This window comes from Xyrauchen texanus, chromosome 30, assembly GCF_025860055.1.
Source record: "Xyrauchen texanus isolate HMW12.3.18 chromosome 30, RBS_HiC_50CHRs, whole genome shotgun sequence".
NCBI classification, from domain to species: domain Eukaryota; kingdom Metazoa; phylum Chordata; class Actinopteri; order Cypriniformes; family Catostomidae; genus Xyrauchen; species Xyrauchen texanus.
Genome location: NC_068305.1, coordinates 32475876 through 32499112, shown reverse-complemented (window position 1 = coordinate 32499112; position 23237 = coordinate 32475876). Strand labels below are relative to the sequence as shown.

Genomic DNA, 23237 nt, shown 5'->3' with positions numbered 1-23237 from the left:
TTAGCACCACTTGGCCCTAATGTGGTGAAGCGGCTGATCCTACTGATTTGACATACTGCTTTTTGCATATTGTGTAGAAGGGAAGTACTCCCATTCGAGTATGCACTTTTTTCCAAGTTTTTGAATGTGATAACAGCTCATGTGGGATAGCAAAGTGTTCACTGGTTGCACACTTCAGAATATCAGTACGTCATCCGGCTTTTGTTGACCAACTGTATCGTTAATATTAAGTATTCTGATATCCTGCTCATTTGCGTACTTTGTAGCAGCGAAGTACTGATATTAAATTAATTAGCCTATGTTTGATCAACAAAATTTAGACATCACACACAATACACTGCTTATATCAATATGAGCTACTAACCTTAGGGAAATATGAGGAAATGAAATAAAAAAAACTTAACACATGGCTTGAATCAACTCTGTGCTTTCTAATGTAATCATAATGTGTCTTCATTATTAATTATTACAAATGTTTAAAAGTCTAAAAGCCCTGTGGAAAATCTAATTGCATGTGATTTCACAATGCCACTGAGCATTTAATATAGAGACAATTTTTGATTAGGCTCAAAGGTTGCATTCATGTTGATTAATAACTGAGACACGTTTCCCTAGCAACCACCATGTATGTTGTCATTGGCCCCCGGCTATACCCAAGTCAACTGAATACATCCTGTTCTTAGCGACGACTGAGACATCCATTCCACATTTCCAGTAATAGCATCATTCTGTGTTGTATTTCATATCAATCTATCAGAAGCCTCTAGGTCCCAAAACCTCTTTCCCGAGACCACTTTAGCAGATTAAAAAAGGATTCAATAAGGAACCATTTAGGCTATTAAAAATCTCTTGTGGAGACTCTTCTAGTCTAATTGCAGTGAGGTCGGTTCAGTTCTACAGAAAGAGAATTGTAACTGGATATTTTGATGCTTCATTAATGACAATGTTGACAATGAGTTTTACAATTAAAAGATTAATCAATGAGTTTTTATTTTCCAAAAATCTATAGGGGAGCAATTTGTCACAATATTTTCTCCTATTCTCCAGAGAATATGTCTCAAGTGTAGTGTAGTTTTTTTTTTTTTTTTTTCTTTGAAAAGAAAAAGAAAAAAGAAAGAAAAAAGAAAAATATATGAACACTTCCACCAATACTGCCCAGGAAGAAATATATTAGTTCATAGCGGTCACAATAGTGGGACATGTTGTCACGCTTCTGTATATGGGGTGAGAAGTCACAGTAAAACCTGCCATTAAACAGCCTGTTACAGTTTGTTATAGTTTGTCAGCAAAATTGAAACAGTAAAATACAAAGCAATTCATGAAACAACTAAAGGTTTGCAATTTGATTTTCCACAGGGTTTTTTGACTTCAACAATATGTTAGAGGTAACAAAAATATCAAATCATTGTTTTGGCCAAAAATATTGTAATTAATACATTATAAACATTTAAAACACATAGAACAACCAAACATTTTAAGAAAAATACCCTTGTTCTGAGAACAAAATCTACCTCCATTATATGGTTGGCCCTTGCCTGAATGTATGCTAGTTTCGTACAAGGTGTTTCAAACCAACATACAAAACAAATGCTTAAAAACATTCATGTTTTCATAAATGGATGTTTGACTCAAAACCTTGCAGTTACTGATATACAGCCCTTGTGAAAACTTCCCCATGTGACAACAAGCCCCCGTCTCCCCTACATTGTTGCTCAATGGTGCAAACAGAGCCACTGTTGAGAACTGGTGCGTAGTCAGTTTTGAGATTAGCTACAGTAATTACTCACAAACTAATAATACAGCCACACTTAGAATTCCAAATGGCCTTAAGTCATCAATCTCACCTGTCATGAAAACGAGAAATGTCACTATTTGACCCCACCTGAGAACTTTTGTTCCACTTGATTTAAATCAACAATTGCGCAACCCCTACCATCTATTTTCACATCTGAAGTCAATGTGGCTCAAGAGCTTGAAAATAACAAAATGTGCTTTTTTCTTTGATCTAACCTGGGAGTGAAGATTTTTTAGACATGTATATATTCTGTGAAAATATCATTGTTACTTTATAATGACATTTATAATGTCAGTGATTTGGAACAAACCTACTGTACAGTCTTGAAATTTCTAGTAATGAAATAGCAATTGTCTCTCACCATGCCATGGTTTAGCCACTGAGGTATAAAGTTGTCCAGAAGTCTTGGGTAGATCAAGTCTCTGTCGTACAGGTGCAGAGTCCAGAACATAGTCACCACAAACTGGATGGCAAAAAATAAAATAAAAGGAGATGCAGATGATAAAAAAAAAAAACATATGACTTCTTTTTGCAATTTAGCTTAATTCATTTTAGCTACCTATTAAAGTTGAGTGAAGTATTTTACATTTACATTTATGCATTTGGCAGACGCTTTTATCCAAAGCGACTTACAGTGCAGTTATTACAGGGACAATCCCCCCGGAGCAACCTGGAGTTAAGTGCCTTGCTCAAGGGCCCAACAGTGGCATCTTGGTGGTGCTGGGGCTTGAACCCCCGACCTTCTGGTCAGTAACCCTGAGCCTCAACCACTGAGCCACCACTGCCCCAGTATAATAGTAGATGCCCCCAAAGGGCATCATGGTGCTTACAAAAGGACTCGGCATGCTGGCCCAAGTTAATAATACAATATTCTGGTGCTGAGATATGAGTGTTGTTATCCGGTTGCTAGGCTGTTTCATCTCATTGCTACAATGTTTGGGAATAACTGTAAAAATAAAGCATGACTGAAAGATAGAGAGACAGACAGACAGTCAGATAGACATATAGATCTATAGTTATAAACTATATAGCACACCAAGTCCAAACAGGCTGAAGGTCTGTGCCAAGTTTGGTGAATGTCGCTTGAAAGCTGTAGGAGGACTTACATTTAATTTAGTTTTTGTTTAGAGATTTCAGAAAAGCCCTATTAAGCCTAAAGTCTAGAATATTATATTGACTTAAAGGGATAGTTCACCCAAAAATGAAAATTCTTTCGTCATTTACTCACCCTCCTGGGATCCCAGATGTGTATGACTTTCTTTATTCTGCAAAACACAAGTGTTAACACAAGAATATTTCAGCTCTGTAAGTCCATACAATGCAAGTGTATGGTTCCCAAACATTTTAAACTCTAAAATCCACATAAAGGGAGCATAAAAGCAATCCATAAGACTCCAGTGATTAAATGAATGTGTTAAAACACAATATGATAGGTGTGTGTGAGAAACAGATACATATTAAAGTCATTTTGTATAATAAATTATCCTCTCTGCCCATTAGTGGGCAATATGCATGAACAATGTGAATCACCAAAAACAGAATGAGAAAGAGAAAAAATATTACTTAAATATTTCTCACCCACACCAATTACAGTATATCACTTCAGAAGATATGGATTGAACCACCAGGGTCATGTGGAGTACTTTTATGGTGCCCTTATGTAGAATTTGGCACCCATTCACTTGTACTGTTGGGACCTTACTTAAATATTCTTAGTTTGAGTTAAGCAGATTAAATAAAGTCATACACATCTGGGATGTATGAGGGTGAGTAAATGATGAGAGAATTTTTATTTCTGGATGAACTATCCCTTTAATCAAGCCAACATAATTATATGATTGCCCCTCAGCTAGCAATACAAAAGTAATTGGTTCTCGAATGTTATCAGTTGTCAGCCATCTCAATTATAAACTTTAATGTAATGAGCTAAAATGTGAAAATATAACAACTTTACTTCTTTAGAGAACTCGATAACTTTTTTAGACCTCTTACTCCCTGAAAAGACTTTAAATGGAGCCAATCCCTTGCCCAGCAGATTCCCAGCAGGTCTTCCAGCAGCCTGCCTCACGCCAGCACACTCATTATGCTAAAAAATAAAACTCCTCTTTTATTCTCCCATCTAAAGGACACAATCTCTGTGCAAAACCATGACAAGCAGTAAAACAAGCCACGAGCACAGCAAAACAATATGTGGAGCTCATATTGTTTTATCAGCATACCATAATTAATCCCCGAGAGATGACATTTTCTCTCTGCTTTATCTGGTACTTACTTGAAGCTAGAGATGCCTTCTGAAAGAAAGACAGTGTTAAGCTTACAAGGACATCTCGTACGCCGTTTAAAAACAAGCACATTGGCGTTGAGCATGCAGGCCTTGTGTAAAACTATTTGACGTCCCAGGCTCTCCAAGAATCTGCTTTGGGAGCAAGGAATTCCACATCTCCTGCCATAATCCTGAACTGCTCAAATGATATTTGCATTAATCGGCCTCATTTATGGGCTTGACAGATTCCTGTTTGGATTGGTGGTCTCAGCTTATTTTGTAGGACTCTGATTTTCAGCAAAGGCTTGGATGATGGTTGCCATTCCTAAATAAACTGTCAGCACTATGAGTTAGTGCTTGTGAAAGGGAACTGTTGTGCTTTTGAAGCATGTTTCAAGAGAATGGTTGCACTTCATCTTGAAAGCGCTAGTTAAATAAGTTCATTGCTGGATAGGTGATTTATTTAAATTTGCCTGTACCTCTCTCTCTCTTGTTGGGAAATATGGATAAACCACATAGCACACTGCAAAGCTTTTCTACTGCCCTGCTGAAAAGATAGCAGGGCTGGGTTTTGCTGGTTTGTGCTGGTCTGAGACTAGCAAAACTTTTATTTTGATCTTAACAGCAGACTATTCAGCCAAGCTTGCTGCAGCAAGTGAACGATTGTATCTCTTGACCTGCCACAGACTAAGGTTGTTAAATGGATGGTGCAGAATTGTATCCCACTTTGTCCCAATGTACAAAGCAGAAGAGTTGAGCTGTATACTGTATCATGATGCCTTAGAAACTACTAATAGGTGCCAGGAAGTGACCTGGCTAAGGCTAGCAAGTATGCATATCACTCAAACACAGTAGAGCTTGTTTCCCCATTTTAACGGCAGCACTAATGATGCTCATTGTGATGGCTGTAAATTGAGCCACATGCCCAGCACTTGGCGAGGGCCAAGCTAAGCATTAATTTGGTGTTTGTGTCATGACAGTCTGGCTGCTAAGATTTTACAAGCTAACACGCAATCCCATTAAGTCACAATGCTTAAAGGTCTAGTTATATGATTCTGAATAACTTTTGTGATATTACACATTGCCCTATTTTAATAGTGAAATTGAGTTTGTTATTAGCAGGGTACCCACAGTCAAGTAAAACAATGAAATATTAGGGAATTAGGGAAGTTCTGTTTTCCAGGCCTGGAGAAGTCAATTACATTTTTAGTTTCTATGTATTTTTTCCAGTTATGCTTTGATGTAAAATATATAATCAGCTTAATATTGTTCATATGTAGAGTACAGGGCCATTCCAAATATACTTGGACAGCATGACACAGCATCTAAAACTGTCAGAGATGCAATTGTTTTTTAAATAAAATAACAAATCTGCGAGATGTCAAAAACATCTATGTTTACATAGAAAAACAATGGCAAAGCAGTGCAGACAGACACAAAAATGCTTTCTTGCTCACAAGCCATAGTGATGACATATTTGTGAGTGAATCATTCTGTTGAGTCAGATCTTTTTAATGAATCAGTAAAAATGGTTATGAATAATTCATAAGTGAATCAGTCTGAATTTGTGTGATTTTTAAAATAATAAAAATTATTCAATAATGAAAGACATTAAATGTTTTTTTTTTAAAGTGTGTGAACCCTGTATTAGAGATCCTTTGCAATGAAATGTGGATTGCCCATGTCTGTTTCATTAAAATACAATAAGTGGAGTCAATTTTCTTTTGACTTGAAGTTTGACACTGTCCTTTTTGCTCCCTGCAAATCTTGCCAGCCAGGGGAAAAGCAGGAAATTTGAGAGCACAATTTAAATATTTTCCATGTAATTGTATTTGATGGCCATCACACACACAAACAGAAACAGCATTTCCTCCTTCACTTCAGAGAACAGAATCTTGTTGCACAGCACGTTGTGTGGCAGTGCCATTTAACCCAGAGCAGATAGATGACTGGCATTTGCAAAGCAAATGGACTGTATATTGAAGACAATATGTGTTGGTGTCCGTAATCCCTTTATGCAAAGCAGCATGTGAGGATGTGCCCCGATGTAGCGGTAAGTGCTGAGAGAATACAGATGCTGTCTGATCTAACCTGCAGGCTCAGGACTTTTCCATCAACTTCCCTATTGTACCTTTAATGTATTAGATGATTCAATGTTTTGATGGTCTAAATACCTAAAGGCACCTAGTGTCTAATTATGTCTGATAAAAAAGACAAAACATCACCTACTTGGCTAAAGTAATTATGTCTCATCTGAGTGCCTGAAGTGTTAATCTAAACGGATCTTGGGGGGAGAGGATTAAAACAAATAACATTTGTGTCCTCTAGGCCAAAAATGGTCCCCATGCCGGATTAACTGCAGACAGACAGACAAACAGACAGACAAACAGAAAGACAGATAGATAGATAGATGCATAGATACATAGATGTAAGAAATGTAAGCACAGCGTAGTTTTAGCGGGAAGACTAGCAGCTGTACATCATCGCACCATTAGCTGGGTAATTCCCAGCCAATCACATGTAAGCCATTGCTTTATAAGTCTGCTCACATAAGATGCTATCACATTGCTGTTTCAATGTGCTAACACGGCAACCTCCACCACCCCACCACCACCAGTTGAGTCCCGTTCTGCATGGGGGTAGGCTCCTCGCCCCTGCCTCCTATCTCCGGCAGGATATGACGGTTCCAAGTACACATTCTTCGGACCGCCAGACGGGGGCCTACGCCACATAGAGACATTACTTTTCTGTTTTATATTCATCAAATAAATGTCATCTTAAATTTCACTCAAATCTGCAAGTCTTCCTGATAGAAGTGGCATTATCATTGTTTTTAATGCTTGGGTGAGCTAAAAATTAATGCATTGGTCAGGCATTTACAGTATGCCGTATTTTACCTTCTGCGCCCCATGCCAATGTACTCTTTACACATCTCTAATTTTTTAGATCCACTAAATGATTGATCAAAGTTTTGAATAGTCACCTCTGTTTTCCTGTGGTTTCAGACATCTTAATGTCAATGACATGTGTGGGTGGGGAGGGGCAACTCCAGACAAAGTATTCAATTTTTACTTCAATTATTACATTCATGTTTCGTTTGCAGTACTGCCTTTTTTCTTTCCCACACATTAACAATGGAACTTGATGGCTCAGATAGTTTACAGTAGGTTCACACACTTTAAACTAACCACAACATGTCATCACCAGCCAATGACTTTTGCTGATTTTTATGAACAAATAAAAAAAATCCTAAGGATGTATGCATATGAAGGTTTATATACTGTTAAGGCTGATAATTTTACAAACCTGTGTTTTAATGAACAGTTTTTTTTTGGATGTGCTACTTTATTTTGGATCATAGTGATGTTTTCATACAATTTCAATACAATTTTCAATGTTGATTCAAAGCATTAAAGTTATCTGAACATCAACATACCCTCATAACCTTGAATCAACATGCATCAGGAAGACTATCTAGGTCATGAGCTGGCAGCACTGCTCGCAGTCTGTGGATGTACTAGGTCCAACTAACACAAATAAAGCGGATTCATGTGGATCACAATCAGTTAGTGTACATATGTAAAAATGAAATCTAATTAGTGGTTAATACATACCACACCAACAGGAAAAGCCAGGACAGCCATCATCCAGTCTCTTAAGCCAATCAGTTTTCTCAGCTGTCTCTCTTGCTCCATACTGGCACTGCCTTATGTCAGAAGGCTGGAAACATCAGTCAGGACACACACTCCAAAGAATACAGCTTGAATGACCTGAGAATGGGAATCATAATGTACTGGTTAGGTAAGCAATTTAGGATAACCATTCTGACACCTGTCTGATTCAAAGTTGTTATAAAGGGAAAGTTCACCCAAAAATGAAAGTTCTGTCATCAGTTATGCACCTTCATATTGTTCCAAACTTGCTTGACTTTCTTTTTTTAGTTGATAGTGCCTAACTTTAAAGCTTAAAAAAGATCAGAGCAGGGTAAAGTAGTCAAAAAGTGTCCTCAAGTAAAAGTACAATTACTTAAAAAAAAATTATTACTCAAGTAGAAGTAAAAGTGCTGACATAAATAATGACTTGAGTAAGAAAGTATCCAATTAAAAGAGTACTCCGGTAGTGAGTAACTCATTACTTTCACAAACTACATAATGGACGTTAACTCCCTTATATTCCATTTCATAATACAAATTGAACATGTATTACAGAATTATTATTATTATTAATGGAAATTCTGTCATCATTCATCATCATTTTGTTCCAAACCTGTATGACTTTCTTTCTTCTATGCAACACAATAAGGAGATTTTTGACAGATTGTTTGCCTGAGTCACCATTTAATTTCAGTGAATGTTTTTTTCTCTCCATATTTTGAAAGTGAATGGTGACTGAGACTGTCAGTCCCTAACATTCTGTCTAACATCTTTTGAGTCTCACAGAATACAGCAGGTCACACGGGTTTGGAACAACATGAAGGTAGAGAAATTATGACAAAATATTAAATTATTGCTGCGCTATCACTTTAAATAAATAGTTCACACAAAAATTTCAATTCTCTCATAATTTACTCTCATCTGGGATAGCCCCATGCCATCCCAGATGTGTATGACTTCATTTCTTCTTTTTAAGGCGAGTGCTGGGAGGACAGACATGGAGCATAAGGGCAAACGTTGTGTTGACCCTCACCTATCACGCACTGCACGTTTGTGGAGAACCTGTTAGTAAATGACTCGTAGATGACCTGACTTAACACTCTGTCTTCTGCAGAACAAAAACTATGATTTTTAGAAGAATATTTCAGCTCTGTTGGTCCATACAATGCAAGTGAATGGGTGCCAAAATGTTGACGCTACAAAAGCACATAAAGGCAGCATAAATATAATCCATACGACTCCAGTGTTTTAATCCATATCTTCAGAAGCAATATGATAGGTGTGGATGAGAAACAGATATATAAGTCCTTTTTTTTTGCTAGAAATACTTCTCCCGGCCCAGTATGAGGCAATATGCATCAATAATGTGAATCATCAAAAACTCAAGAAGAAGAATGGGACAGTGAAAGTTAAAGTGGAGACTTACTGAGCAGGGAGCAGAATTTCTAGTAAAAAAGGACTTAAATATTGATGTTTCTCACCCACACCTATCATATCGCTTCTGAAGATATTGATTTAACCACTGGAGTCTTACGGATTACTTTTATGGTGACTTATTTGATTTTTGGAGCTTCAATATTTTGGCACCCATTCACTTGCATTGTATGGAACAAAAGTGTTGAGAAATTCTTCTAAAAATCTTCATTTGAATTCAGCAGAGACAACTGTTAGTATGCCACATAGTTTAATTTTCCCGAAAACTGTAAACACTGTTTCTGTGACAATATAAAAAATCCTGTGTTTGATTGGAGTGACCTGCTTAGACCCGCCCCATAAACATTACTTTTTGTAATGTTTATGGGGACTATCTGACTGTTTGAAGAGGAGGGGCTTATTTGGAAAGCTGTTTTGAAACATATTTTATTTTGCAATTCCATTATGGGGCACTAGTGTCGCAGAAATTACAAACTTCAGCTTTAAAACATCCCCTTTTGTATTCTGCAGAAGAGATAATATCCATACAGGTTTGGAAAAACATGTGGGTGAGTAAATGATGACAGAATGTTTTATTTTTGGGTGAACTATCCCCTTTAAATCTATTCTGATCATTGGCATTCTGAAACAAACATAAACATGATATTCTTGTACAACTGTTTATAAACTGCACATTTTATCTGTATTTCAAGCCCTTACTGAAAACAATTATTCGGTAAATCTGATAGAGATGTAGCATGGTCATTTCTTTTTACCTTAAAAGCTAAAATGGATTATAGACTTACTGAAGCTAAAATTTCCATGATTTGTATTGCCTTTCATTGACATACAAATCAAAGCTGCCTTTTTTAAAGTAACACAAGGGGAAGTTGAATGAGATGGCTTTTTGATGAAAGTAAGGTATTCATCTTTGGTTGTCTCAAAATAGAATGAGTATTTCTAAGTGCAATCATTTTCCAAAGGCAAACGGTCTCATATCACAAGAAACAGAACATTTACAGATACACTTAGTTTTACAATGTAGATGCACAACCTTCCTCCATAACCTATTTCTTGTCTTAAGCTAATATCTTTTTTTTACCCCTCTTTCCATTAGTCCACAGTCGTGATAAGAGTGTTAAAAGATTGCTTTGACATTAATTTAAGATGGAAAGACATTAAGGAATTATGAGGGTTTCTTTATTATATCTCCTCCACAGACATCCAACATGCAAAAAAGGCTCCCATTAATACACTCTTTAATATTTCATTCCTCATTATCTTTCTTGTCCTAAATTTGTTTCCTGGTGTCTGCAGACAGGAGAAGCCCTGCTAAGGCCCTGCTCAAATGCTCAGTGCTTCAATTAAATGTTCGATTTGTCCAAAACCAATCCTTTATGAAATACGTCTTAAACCCTCATTACCATTACCTCAAAACGATCTATTTTTCTTACTCTACCCTCACTACTGCGTTTGATCTTTGATTTAACTGAGCTAAAAATGGATGTCTATCCTTCTCTCATGTCAACTGAACAATTTAAAAACAGCCTCAGTACAAGGGCATGGAGCCAGTAAAGGCATAAAATCATTTATTAGCTATACAAAGTCTTATTATGTTCTTATAAACAACCACAAGGATTCCTAGACTGCGACTCAAAACTCCATGAAATCTAGTGAATTGCTTGTTTGAGGCTGGGAATGTTTTAAACAAAAATTGGGCTAGGAAACCTCAGTTCTTACCAAACAAGACTTGGCAATAAGGCTTGCAAGACAGTCTTTGAAATAAAGTGAATGATATACAGTATTGAAAATTAAGGGAGCGATATAAAACTCTGTCCTCATTTACTCTTCCAAAACCATGTGATGCTCTTTCTTCCTTGGAACACAAAAGAAGATGTAAGGCAGAATGTTATAGAGTGAAAGTCCCTATTCACTTTCATTGTATGTCAATATTCTTAAAAATGTATACTCTTGTGTTCCATGGAAGGTCATATGGGTTTCAAATGATAAAGTTTCCATTTTGAGGGGGGAACTAACACAGTTTTAGTAATGTCATAAAATTCACCAAGTGTTGGATTGCTCACCCACTAATAGGGAACGTTAGCTAGGATTAGACCGTTGTGAGACAGGTTAGTTTTACCCTACTGATGATGTGTTGTTGCAATAGTAATCCTGCTCAGTATGAGAGGAACCGCAGGTTCAGACATTTGGTGCATGTGCTTGGCTGAGGAGCCACTGGTGCGAAGCTACCATCTGTGGGATTATGACTGAAAGCCTAAATCAGAATCTCCTTTAAACGTAATGATACCACAGCGTCGCAGGACTCAGATTGGCCCGGGATACCACGGTTCTGCGGTATCAATACGTTTAGAGGCGTTCCTTCATAATTCCACAGATGGTAGCATTGCACCAGGGGCTCCTCAGCCAAGCACATGCACCAAATGTCTGAACCTGCGGTTCCTCTCGTACTGTGCAATTGCACTTAGTTCAAAGTCCAAATCAGTTGGTTCCAAATGTTTAAAACACTTTAAAATGCACCATGCATGCATAAGGTATTAGACTTGAATAGATTTTGCTGAAACAAATTTGCAGATTATTATACAGGTTGCTGTTAAATAACTGCCTTTCATCATAGTAATGATACACTTTGCAAACCTGTGCATCTCTGCTGCTGATTAAACTCTGCTAATTAAACCATGGGTGTCTCAATGTCAGATCATTGAAACTTTTGTCCACACCTGACCAGCCATTTTATGTATGACACAGAGAGCTCAGTTCTATGCAAGGCTCCTCAAGTGTCCTATTGTGGGAATGGAAACCCAAATCTGAGCCCAGGTTATCAATCATTAAGGAAGCCTGATGAAAACATAAATGGCTGAAATCAAAGTGGCACAGTCAAGGCAGTTAACACAATGATAACGGTTACTTAGGATGTGAATACATTTAACAATCCTACAGTGGAGTAGATCCATTGCGGATGTTACAGTGAATGTTTCAATTAGTTTTGGGAGTATTTGATTCAGATATACTGGCATTTCTTGTGCCAAACTGAGATAATCTGCTAAGAAAATGATATGCATTTATCATCTGTTCTAATAAGCTTCTTCCTAAATTAGCATTGTCCAGTATCATTATAGCAATGCTATGACGGTGTCAGAGGTCCTTAAATAATGTCATAATGAATCATTATATTATTATGCAAAGTAACACAAACAATAAATCCCTTCACCACCTATCCATAGTGAAAGTCACTCTAGTTGTTCTGTGTTTATGTATTATGAAAGACTCAGTTCCCCGCCTGTCGCTCACTTTGACGTTGTGTCGAAGAAGCTCTCTATTGAGAGCCTCGCGCATCTCTGAACTTGAGAAAAGGCCAATGAGAAATTGGCAAACAGAATTTGCATGTCCCTTTCCCGGACATACTGGTATAAATGGAGGGAAATATGCGTCTGTCCATTCAGATTTCATATCAGCGGCTTTCTCCTTCTCTGCACAACAGTGCAGCTTTGACCCTGGGCGCTTCAACAGCGCTTCTAAAAGAGAACATTTCCCTAAAAGAGTTTATTTTCTCTAAAAGAGCAATACACAGTGGCATTGAACATCCTTTTCAGGACGCGTCTTTATAAAGATGCCTTTCCGTCCCTGTGTAGTTCCTGGATGCGGTCGAGTTCTCTCCGCTCCTGACGGTCACAGATGCTGCCTGGTATGTCTGGGCAGCGATCACACTGAGGCAGCATTTGTGGATGGTTCGTGTTCTCACTGCGAGAACCTTACCATGGCAATGTTGAGGTCGCAGCTTTCCTTCTACGGCCAGTCTGCTTACCCCTCGAGCCCCTCAAGCTGGATGACGAGCTCAGCACTGCATCGGAGAGCATTCTGGCGGCTGACATGGAAGACTCGATTGGACTGCCACCCTCGGGTTGGCACGCCCAGTCTGAGGCTGACGCCCAGATAGCCAACATGCTGGCCCGGGCCGCCGTCAGCGTGGGGTTGGACTGGAACCCTCCATCCTCCCCACAGCCTTCACGGCTAGATGACTGATGATGAGATCGTGGAGAGCACACTTCACTGCCCACAATCGCCTGGTGCTCTCCTCCAAGGCCTGTAGGATGACATCATCACTGACCTTCAAAGCCTACAGTGCCGCTGGACAGGCTGCCTCCGCCCTGCACGCCATGGCCTCCTGCAAGTTCACCGGGCCAAGGCACTCAAAAATCTGCACTTGGCCCTCAGGGCCACGAAGGTCACAGCGCGTACACTCGGGCAGGTGATGGACACCCTCGTGGTCCAGAAACGTCATCTTTGGCTCAGACATTCGAGATGCGGTAAGTGGACAAAGCACACTTCCTCAATGCCCCTGTCTCCCAGTTTGATCTCTTCAGTAACACCGTGGAGGACTTCACCCAGCAGTTCTCAGCGGTGAAGAAACAGACAGAGGCCATTTCTCACATCATGCCCCGGCACTCCACCAGCGCGGCCCGTGATCCGTGTGCTCGCCGAGGGCGTCCTCCTGTGGCTTCCAGAAAACAGGCAGCTCCGCCCCAACCACGGCCCAGCTCTCAGCCCCAGCGAACCACAGGAAGTGCTTGACGCACCCCCTTCGGGCTGTGGTACCCACATTCTCAATGAAAGAGCAATTTCCTCTTTCCCTGGGTCACCTGGCCCGCAAATGCCATTCTCACGGCAACCCTGTGCCACACTTCAACAGTCCCGGCACCCCAGATGTGGACCTCCCACATCTGGACCCACGACTGCTGCCCCCTGGCCAGCCGGTTCTGACGAGTCCAGAGGACGCCTACACGGGACCTCATCATCAGTCATTAACCAGCCACCTGCCTGGTGTGTGGAGCAAGGTAAGTGCTTCAAGTCTTCTCTCAGCACCAGAGCCTCTGGACTCTCCTCTACGTCCCGACGCCATACTACCTACTCCGCCCTGCTGCAAAGCCTCGCCTGGTACATCGAAAACGATCATCCCCTTAGTGCCCCTCACACGGAGCTTGGACGCGTGGCTTTCACTTCCCAACCCATCGCGCTGGTTGGCCAGGACCATCCGACTCAGCTACGTGATTCAGTTCGCCAGGTCCCTGCCCCCTTTTGCAGGCGTCTGCTTTACCTCGGTGAACAGCGAAGACGCCAACACCCTTTTACTCAAAGATGCGATAGAGCCTGTCCCTCCAGCTGAGATGAAGAAGGGTTTCTACAACCCTTACTTCATCGTACCCAAGAAAGGCGGCGACTTACAACCGATCTTGGACTTGTGTTCGCAGTGGTAGACCTGAAGGACACGTACTTTGACATCTCTATCTTGCCTCGACACCGACCCTTTCTACTGTTTGCGTTCGATGGCCAGCCGTATCAGCACAAGGTCCTCCCCTTCGGCATGTCACTTTCCCCTCGCGTCTCCACGAAGGTCTCAGAGGCAGCCCTTGCCCCACTAAGGGACGTGGGCATCTGCATACTCAACTACATCGACAACTATCTCATCCTGGCCCACTCTCGAGAGTTGATGTTCGCCCACAGGGACCAGGTGCTCAGACACCTCAGCCATCTAGGGCTTCAGGTCAACTGGGAAAAGAGCAAGCTCGCCCCGGTTCATAGCATCTCTTTTCTCAGCATGGAGTTAGACACAGTCCCAATGACATTCAGTGTCAGTCAGTGCTGAAATGCCTCACCATGTTCAAGCCAGGCATGGGGGTTCCTCTAAAACAATTCCAGAGGCTCCTGGGGCAAATGGCATCCTCTGCAGCGGTTGCGCCACTGGGGTTGATGCATATGAGACCACTTCAGCACTGGCTCCAGACTCGAGTCCCGAAATGGGCATGGTTTGCGCATTGTCGCGACAAGGTACGCTCAGCGGAGAGTGGAGTCTCCACCCCCAGGCAGTCCAGCTGATTTGGGAACGCTTCGGCAAAGCACAGATAGACCTGTTCACTTCACAGGAGACGTCCCCACTGCCCGCACTGGTAATCCTTAACGGGGTCCCCCTCGGGACAGACACGCTGGCACACAGCTGGCCCAAGAGGCTGCCCAAGTACGCATTTGCCCCAGTGAGCCTTCTTGCACGGGTGCTGTGCAAGGTCATGGAGGACGAGGAACAAGTCAGTGGTGGCCACTCTGGTGGCCCCCTAATGGCCCACTCGGACTTAGTTCTCGGATCTCATGCTCCTCGCGACAGCCCCTACCTGGCGAATTCCCTTGAGGAAGGACCTTCTTTATCAGGGATAGGGCACCCTCTGGCATCCGCCCACAGACCTCTGGAACCTCCAAATCTGGCCCCTGGATGGGATGCAGAAGATCTAAGTGGCCTACCACCTGCCATTGTAGACACGATCAACCAAGGCCGAGCTCCCTCTACCAGGCAACTTTACGCCCTGAAGTGGCGCTTGTTCGCAAACTGGTGTTCTTTCCGCAGAGGTGCACAGTTGGGTCAGTGCTCGCATTTCTGCAGGAGAGGTTGGAGGGTTGAAGGTGTTTGTAGCCTCTATCGCGACCCCACCACGACGCAGTGGTCGGCAAGTCCTTGGTTAAGCACGACTTGATTATCAGATTCCTTAGAGGCGCCCGGAGATTGAACCCTCCCCGGCCAAGCCTGTTCCCCTCCTGGGATCTCTCAGTGGTCCTCTCGATCCTTCAGAGACCCCCTTCGAGCCGCTAGAATCAGTCGAGCTCAAAGCCCTCTCCTTGCGGGTTCGAGCACACTCGATGAGAAGTGTGGCATCCTCGTGGGCGCTGGCCACCTCCCTAGCAGACATTTGTAGAGCAGCAGGCTGGCAACACCCAATACCTTTACGAGATTTTACAATCTCAAGGTTGAGTCGGTCTTGTCCCGTGTTTTCTCAGTTCTGAGCCAGTAGAACTCGGTAACGCGGAACAACTGACCGGTGTACCGCTTGCACCTAGCGCTTTTCCCCTCCACTGAGGCGTTCACATGCTCTCTTATCCCAGGAGACCCCACTTACTTGGCTCCCTAGATTACTGCTCCCTAGCCCTCTGGTACGCGAATTCAGCCTAGGAATTCCCCGACCAGAGCCACTACGGGTACTTAAACTACACTGTACTGAAATAGGTGCTCCACAGGACGAGACCCTGTGTGGATTAAACTCCCTGTGTGTATTTTCCATGGTACGGTCCCCCTACGGGTGGACCTGTGTCTCCCTTGGGCAGTGCCCACTGCCCCCGGTCGCCGTTTTGTAGCAAGTCCTCCCTCGCAGTAGGTAGGATCTACCACCGCACCTTTCCCACATATGGCCTGAAAACCCATGTGACATATCTCGCCACTATTTACCTCCCCCCAGCCTGGGCAGGTGGTGGTCTCCGCGGGGTCTTTTCCCCCTGAAAGAATAGGAGTTGGAAAAGAATGCCTTCCCCGATGCATGTGATAGCGTTAAGATGGCCTCAAATGCTTTAACTCAATGCGGGAAACATAGAGAGAGAAAAGGCGCGGCTGGAGCGGCCTGCTCTCATGCTTGGCATGTCGCCTTGTTCCCCCCTTCGGGGTTCCGGAACCTAAAAGTTTTATAACAATTTGATGCAGCGTTGGGGAAGGGTATGTGCAGTCTGATGCAGCCTGTCACTGTGGCATGCAACTGCCTGCCCGCACCTGCTTCAGCATCGCACGTACAAGGTTCAGCGCATGGCGTGATTGAATATGGACCTCTAGTGTCGCTTCTTTGACACAACGTCCAAGTGAACGACAGACGGGGAACATCTAGGTTACTGTTGTAACTGATTGAGGGAATGAGACGTTGTGTCCTCCTGGCCACGACGCTGAACCGAGCCACTGTTATGGCTGAACCTCCTTCTCGGCTCCTCAGTGCAAAACCTGAAGGGACAGACGCATATTTCCCTCCCTTTATACCCGTATGTTTTGGGGAGGGACATGCAAATTCTGTCTGCCAATTACTCATTGGCCTTTTCTCAAGTTAAGAGACACAAGGCTCTCAAGAGAGACCCCTAGTGTCACTTCTTCTACACAACATCTCGTTCCCTCCATCAGGGAACGGAGGTTACATCAGTAACCTAGATGTTTATGAACAACATATTTACATCAACCTCTAAGTGTCATTATTATAACCTTTGATTATTGAAATTATAAAAATAACATACAAGCATCAATCAACACATCTGTACTGGCCACCTGTACTTTAAAACCTACAGAAAGTGAAACTTCAAAGTTTAAGGAATTACATGAAACTAAATGTATCTATGTGAAATGTTAATTATTCTGTATGTTTTTTAACCCCCAAAAGTTATTGCAAATTTATGACCAAGCTCTCTAATGACTGCATTACACCAAGGGTCAAGGGAGGAATCATCAAGTGTTATGAAACAGTATTAACATATTTGTTCATGAGATTATTCCCAGAGAACAATGAGAAAATGTGTAAACATTGCCCTGGAACAGATGTGCACATGTGCAGTGTAACAAAACAACTTTTATTGCCACTTTGTATTCAGAATTATTGTTATTTAAAAAAAAAAAAAATGGGGGGGGGGTGGGGGCATTTATGTGGAAAACATGAGTCATTGGCTCCCAGACTGTCATAAAAGTCAACGTGTATGTGCGTGCGTACAGATGCTGCCGCTAATGTGACCTGCATTTACTCAAACAGAATGGGGCCTTGTGGTGAAAGAACAAAAAGCAAGGATGCTTCCATTTACTGTATATATATATAGCAATGTATTTTTCCTCCTAATTGTTTTGAGGACTGCTCGTAATTCAACACAACCCTATAAGATTAATTATTAATGAGGATGCAAGGTATGGAAAGCATGGCACCATTATTAGAGATTAAAAAGCATTACGTCATGTGATTAACATTTAGCAAATATGACGCAACTAAGGTTATTTGTATTGGATGTCTGGAATCCTATTCATAGGAGCCTAGCATAATTCACCATAACAGGGGCCTGTCTGCATGTTTTTATGCATTATGGAGATAACTACAGCATAGTGGTGCGCTCGCAGATTTATATAATAAGGCACTGTATGGGAACGATGCGCGTGCACTTACCAAATCTATGAACGTTAGAAACTTCCAGCTACCGCCGTATGTTTGATGCGCGGCCATGTCTATTGCTTTGTAACTGCATTGTAACTGCAGAGGATGGAAAAATAAGACAGGAGTATCGCTACTCTTACGATCTGAGATGGGATGAGTGCCATTTCCTTCCCCAGTCGAATTGTCGTCTCAGGAAATATCCTGGTGACAGATGGATGTTGATATCTGAGCGCCTTGGTGATGGGGAGGAGAAGGAGAGGGTCGCGCGGATCAGAGCGCGAGATGTTGGAGGAGGCGGCGGAAGTGCAGGCAGGTTGTTGCTATAGTAACAAGCATCGCTGCCTGTGTAGAGCAGCGCGCGTCACTGTCCTTTGTGCTGGCGCATGACCATCGTGAGCAGATGCTGATCCGCGCCAGTGCTGGATTTTTGGGGGGATGTTGGTTCACGCTGTCTCCCACGTAATCACTTTTTGAATTTATTAGTGTCCAAATGTAGTGCAAAAATAAATATGTTTAGACTAATTATTTAATCCTAACTATTAATCTATATATTATATTATATTATATTATATTATATTATATTATATTATATTATATTATATTATATTATATTATATTATAGTATCTTATATTAGTCTAGTCTACAATTCCAAACAGTGTCAGTTGAGCATCCATTGTTTCATAACAACGTTTTTAAAAACATAAAGAGGAAACATCCAATAAGCATCACATTGCACTTTCAAGATAACGCATGAGAGCAACAAGAATAGAATCAAATGAAACAATTTCTCACTGTTGTGCATTTCCGAACAGTATTACTGTAAATTACAATTTCCCATTTGAGTAGATCACTGTTGAAGAGATGTCAGATGGTGGCAGACAAAGAATGTGCCCCTGTAAAACCTGTATTATGCTACAATGATGAGATTTACAATGGAAAATCCCTTTCCAGAGGTTGACAAAATGGTTCCCAGAACTGAGCTATTAAGAGGATGGAGAAATGAGGATTATAAAGAACTACACTTGCCTCCACTTTAGGCAGCAAATGACCAGTGTGTCTCCTGTGACCTGGACTACATCCCTATCTCATTTTGTCCACATATTAACCCAGACAAGATGATTTATTTATATATTTTTTTCAGATCACAACTTTTTTCCAGATACACAGCTTTAGCTGTTACATTTCGGATCACGTTATGAAAATGGACGCTTTCATGTTCAGAGTTACCGTCAATCACACACCACATTATGCAGGCAAATCCACTTATAGCCAACATGTTATTGCTTTTTATCTTAAATAAATCATGGTGCTGAAGTGTTTGAAACAAATGTGGAAGATGATGTGTGTCTGAAATATTCAAAACCTCATATTTATCTAACTCAACCTGATCCCCATGAGCAAAATGAGAAAATGCAAACAAAATATATGCTATGAGGACTGCTGTGCAGGCTCTTAGCCTACTGTGGGGATTGACGGGGTCTGCCAGAGTGCAGGAGTGATCTGCAGTTTGTGGTTAGCTGTGGGGAGCATGCAAGGTTTTGCAGATTTGAGGTAGACTTGCTCACAGTAAGTGTACTTCAGAGATGTGTATGTGGTTCTAGATGAGTGCAACCACCAGCAATCCAAAGCTTCATCTCATTCAGCTGGCCCCAAGCTTTCTGACATGTAAAGCTTAACTTTAGAGCCCAAAATAAGCGCAGGATTTACTGGGTAGACCGCAGTGAAATGCATTATTAACATAGATTGCCAAAAGTTACATTCTTGAAAATCTGTGTAAATAAGTGCCCCTGCTGTCTGACACTTTTGAAAAATATCAAACAAATGTATCCAGCAATGCAGGGCCAAACTAGAGTAAAATGAATGACTAAAGAAAGACTAACAATACTATCTTTTGTGAGTGCAATAGGAACTAGGAACAGTAAAGAGACTGTCTAAGAGGCAGACTGAGGTTGTTGACATGTGGTTTGTGTGGCTATACTACTCTACTTTCTATATGTCTATTTCAATTTTCCATTAACTTATAAAGCTCATAGCCTAGCTTATAGCCAATAAATGTGTGATGGCAAGAATCATGCAACCACATTTGAAAAGAGAACTGAATACACTGAACCGCAAGTCTTAATTAAGTCCACAGACACAATAGAGCAATACATCTGTCTTTTGGATACATCTATTTCCATAGTTGGAGTTGTGTGGGTAAATTCATGCTAATCCTTTCCCCTCTTATCAATCTCAGGCCAGATCGGCTTCCAGACTCTGTACCTGTATTTGTTGATCTTGTACATGATATGCCCTTATGTATGTACAACACATTCAAGAGCGCTACCCAGGCATGACACTTTTGCAAAGTGCACTATAACAGCCTATGAATAGCATCCTTGGTCTCATTAAGATACTGTTTTGTTTACAACAACGTAATGCCATGAACCCAAACACTGGTGCAGGCACTGATGTTTAAGTCTGTTTGGAAACATCAAAGTCTGCTCAATCAATTTAATGAAGAGAGTGAGCACACACATCTGCTTGCTCACCCACCTCCTGCTTACTTTTGTCCTGTTTCTGCCAATTAGATGTCCCCTCTCAGAAACCTCCCACTCTAATCTCGACAGGTAATGAGGAAATATTATTTATTCATTTCGTTTGCCTTTATATTTAAATTTGGTTTCATAACTGTCCTACGTTTAATCAAAAACTGTCAACACAGATTACGACATTTTGGGATGGAGGTTGAAAATGCTTGCATTTTGACCATCCATCCATCCATCCTGTGAAACAATTAGTTCTGGTGCTCTATTCTGATTGGATACATGGTGTTCAAAGAGTGCGGATATTTAGTTATTTTAATATTTAGAAATTTAAGAACACTTCAATGTATCCCTCCGCTTGTCTCTGTTCACAGCATTCCAGACAGGCTTTCGCAAAATTTGAATCTGCTTTAGCTTCCTTTAGAGCTATTTTCGAAACTGGAGCAAAAATTGACAAATTAGCTGACTACATTTTGTTTAAAATGTAAATTATTCATTATTAATGTCTTATTTATGGGTGTTTAATAATTAAATAATTTCAACATTTTATGTATCCTAAATAAATATATAATGAAATAATAATTTCATTGGCAAAATTACAGCTTCATTGGAAATGATGGCCAATAAAAGTACTCACATATGATATTAACCTGGCAGCACTTTACAGTACGGTTCTACATTTATGTACTATAAAATTACAACAACTACATAAATTACTAGGTACTAACACTAACCCTTACCCAAACCCTTACCTTAAGTTACCTAATATTACTCTATAATTAAAGTGTACTTACAGAAGAAAGTACTCTGAAGTACACATACGGTAATATAAAGTGCAACCAACCATTATATATCTTTGTTTTCTACATCTTGAGCATGCTCTTCACGGACACTTATCGACTTAGTTAAAAAGTACACTAACTTTTGAACTTTATTACGGGCAAAATTGTTTGGTGTGGTGAAATTGATGCCACAACTGTGGGACATTTTAGAAAATGTAATAGAATTTGTCGCAGTTGTTGAAAATTTTCACACAAAAATTATTTAAATGGTTTGTGTATTTTACTCTGTGTTAATAGATGATCATAGTTTAACTTTTTTTAAATTTAACTTCATAGAATAATATTTGAAAGTTTGGTTCTGGGACAAGGCTATAATAACAAAATCTATACATAAAAGGCAAATACAGTTTTAAAAGCAATTGTGTAAGTCAGTTTTAATGTTTTCCTTCTATATCAAAAAGAACAATGAAATCTGTTATGAAATTACCTTTATTATAGCTGTGCTGATGTTCTGTACAACAGCACTCTAGCTCATGTGATATTGCTTAATAATAGAACAATAATAATGACCCATTTTGCATCAAGAGCTCAGGTCTGCATCCTATCTCTTACCTTTTTCATTGCTCATTTTCCTGAGAATGAATAATGTGTGTGGTGAGGTTACAATTGTTCCTGTGGACTTCGAGATTTGAGGGTTGTTTACTGTGCCACCGGCTTTCATCCTCATATTGACAAGCAATAAATGATACCGTGTGTATATTAACACATGGTGTTTCCATAGTCACACAACACATTCCATATCATTACAGTGAATGGTTTGTGGTCACAGTCTGTCCAACTAAAGAGATCACACAGACACACACCTGCACTGCAGACAGAGATATTTAGACCGTATAGTGCATATCCGTGTCTGCAGCACATTATGAAGAGGTGTGAAAAGGCAGATGGCAAGGTGAGGTGTGCAAACACTGTACTTTCACTGGTTTGGAGAAAGAGACAGAGCGTAGAATATGCAAACATTGACCATGACAGCCTAAGAGCTGGGCAAACAAAATTATGAGCAATGGTACCACGCATATGCTCTTGGATGTCAAGGCTGAATAAGAATATCTCCCCACTTCACACTGAAGTATTTCCATCACCTGTATGCAACAGGTCACTTGTCACATTCTTGTTTTGAAGTCAAGCAAAAGTACAACTTATTTTCTTCCATTTTAATTGATTCTTATTGTAGGTTCCTGAGCCATCATTTAAGCTGTTCAGGGCAATATACAGTATGTTTTGTTAAGCGTGAAAAAGGGTAAAATTGTAAATAAATGATTAATCATTTACTTTAAATGTTGGGTTGTCAATGGCAGGGTACAACTCGACTCAACTCGACTCTGCTTGGTTTTTGGGGTTTTCTACTGTGGATAGTACCTGGTACTTTTTTTAGTACCACCTCGGTCGAGGTTCCAAGCAAGCCGAGCCGATACTATATGTGACGTCAAAATCATGCAGATCACTGATTGGACAGGGAGAATCGTCACTACCAGCGACACTGGATTTCCGACACGCAACATCAACCCACTAGTTTTAAAGTTAGCAACAGCGATAACAGTATAATTTGTTCACACGACTTTCGAATTGTGAAAAAAGAAATGGCTGTGCGCAAAACCACGCCGTGGTCAATAAGCGAGGTGCTGACGATGAGCGAAACGAAAAAGTCTCTCAGGAAGTGTCTCAGCTGTTGGCCACACACGGTTACCACCGGACCTACCAACAGTGTAGGGAAAAGTTAAAAAAAATGAAAATGTGACTACA

General features: G+C 40.8%; 1 pseudogene; it reads right to left on the bottom strand.

Moving 5' to 3' along the window:
- The window catches only part of LOC127624227 (androgen-induced gene 1 protein-like), a 56808-nt pseudogene extending 38346 nt beyond the window's left edge, over positions 1-18462 (bottom strand).
- Positions 18463-23237: the final 4775 nt, after the last annotated feature.